Source organism: Struthio camelus, chromosome 10 (genome assembly GCF_040807025.1).
Source record: "Struthio camelus isolate bStrCam1 chromosome 10, bStrCam1.hap1, whole genome shotgun sequence".
In the NCBI taxonomy this organism is placed as follows: Eukaryota; Metazoa; Chordata; class Aves; order Struthioniformes; family Struthionidae; genus Struthio; species Struthio camelus.
The window spans coordinates 12569628-12571878 of record NC_090951.1 but is presented as its reverse complement, the minus strand read 5'-3'; the positions used below and the strand labels follow the sequence as shown (position 1 = coordinate 12571878).

Genomic DNA, 2251 nt, shown 5'->3' with positions numbered 1-2251 from the left:
TTTTTGCAAGGGGGGGGGCACTATTTTCATATACATGTTACTGTAATTTTATGTGAAAGAAGGCAGTCAGAGCGTCACGTGTGGAGCAGAAGACAGTGAAGTTCGAGTGTCTGAAGACTTCCTTCAGCAGCCTGGGGCTGGCTCTCGTCTCCTGCGGGCGGGCGGGCGGGTGAGGTCCTCTCCTGAGCTGCAGCCCCGCAGCCTGCCTTCTCCAGTTTCAGATGACCCTTCTGGGCATCCTAAACAGGGGGGTGAAGGTAGGAACGAGCTCTCTGAATTTCAGAATTCTTACGGGAAGCGAGTACGGATGAGACGTCCTTCCTAATACGCTGCAGCGTTTGGGGCTGCGTTGAGATCCCTGCGTGCAAAAAGCTGACCGCTCCCAGGCAGCGTGTTGCTGTAGTCCAGCAGTCAGAAGAAGAAAGGATAATCAGCCGGGGCCCTGCCTTTATTAGAGGAAAGGATAAAACCTCCTTATCAAAGGAGAGAGTCCTAACTCCCAAACGAGAGCTGATGAAAGGTTCTGCTAGGGTGTCAGCTCCCCGCGGATGCAGGAGCGCTCTCCGTGGCGGCGGCGGCCCAAGGGGCACGGCGCCTGCTCGCCCCTCTGGGTGCGCCTTGCTGCCCGTTACCGTCACCCCGTCAGCGCTCAGGTCCTCAGCCCTGAACTGCTCTCACCGGCAGCAGCAGGCTGGTGTCTCGTTGCAGCTGTAGTTTTTGCCGTTGCAGCTTTATGAGGAGAACGTGGTAGTCAGGAACAACCGAAGAGCTGGGCTTTTATCTGCGTTTTCCGGGCTCTCGCTGGGCAGGTGGTCTGACCCGCTGGCTCGGTCCCTCCTCTGACCTGCTGAAAACCACAAGGCAAGAAGGCCGTTTGAGAAGAAGCGCGCGGGGCTGCCCCCCGCCTGGGTACTAAAGGGGCAGCCGCCGTCGTTTGGCTGCGAAGAGGCCTTCGCTGCCCGGCAGACCGCCAAAGCAGCCTCTGGCTTCCGCGGGCTCTCGTGGCTGGAGCGCTTCGCCCACGTCCTTGCCCTGCGGCGCCCTGGGCCGCGCGCCGGCCTCCGCCTTCCCTCACCGCTTCCTTGCTGCCCGCCGGCACCCCGGCTTTTCTTGGCACGGCCCAGCCTCGCCTGGCGCCCCGGGGAGCCCTGCCAGGCTTCGGGCGGCAGCGGCGCCCGTCGGTCGGGTGTGCAGCTTCCCGGCGCGCTCCACACGGAGGAAAAATAAGTTTGGGGAAAAAATATTTCTGCGTTGAGCTGGCAAGAACGCGCGAGTGTTTGGTCAGGCGCTCTGGTATGATGCATGCACGCCAACCACACCGCGCACACGCGGTGGGAGCACAGGCGTACTGCGGTTTAATTTTTGCGTTGTTGCCGACGGCTGTAGCAGGTAGCGGGGCCCTGAGCTTCCCTTGGCACCTCCGGCGTGAGCCTTCGGCCGGAGCTTGTCCTAAGGCAGGACCGGAGTGGAAGCGGGAGAAACTCTACCAGGTATTTTCCTGAAGTGCTTACATTTATGTGTTTTCCTTCATGGTCTTTACATATATGGTGCCAAAGCTAAGGCGACCGTGCCCGCGCGCGTCCGTACGCCGGGGGTGCGTGCAGGCCCCTCGCCGCCACGCAAAGAGAGGGAAGCGTGGCAGAAGACGCGCCAGCCGCCTCTGTCCTGGCTGTTTACAGCTGCAATACAAGGAACGGCTCAGGGCCCCGGGGCTTCGGGGGGGTGTCTGCCCCTTCCGAGGAGCCGGCCTGCGCCGGGCCGGCCCCTGCGGGGCTGCGCGGGGCTGCGCGGGGCCGCGGCGGGCGCGGGCCGAGGTAGTGGGGCCGCGCGGCGCTTGCCCCTACCGCCGGGCGCCGTGGCTTAGTTGGTTAAAGCGCCTGTCTAGTAAACAGGAGATCCTGGGTTCGAATCCCAGCGGTGCCTCTGCGGGGCAGGGCCGCGCCCGCCCTTTTGCGCCCACGGGCAGGATTTTAGCGCTGCCCCCGCGCTGCCTGCGCGCCGCGCAGCCCCCGCGCCTGGCTCCCTGCGCGGGGAGGTCACGCGAAGCGGAAACGCGCAACAAAACGTGGCAGCCGTGCAGCAAATCCCGCCCGCTCCCCCCCCCCCGGGAGATTTTTATTCATAAAAAGCCAAAATTCCTAATTTCCTTGTTTCCTGTCTGTAAATCTTCAATAGCCTCTCAGCTAGGTGAACGGGGCTGTTGTTTCCTTTTCTCTCTCTCTCTCTCTCTCTTTTTTTTCCCCCTGTACTT

The 2251-nt window shown here is 62.2% G+C and overlaps 1 non-coding gene across 1 annotated transcript; it reads left to right on the top strand.

The window, feature by feature from the left end:
• The first annotated feature begins 1849 nt into the window (after positions 1-1849).
• Positions 1850-1923, top strand: TRNAT-AGU (transfer RNA threonine (anticodon AGU)). The gene has a single exon. It is a non-coding gene; the product is annotated as a tRNA-Thr (tRNA).
• Positions 1924-2251: the final 328 nt, after the last annotated feature.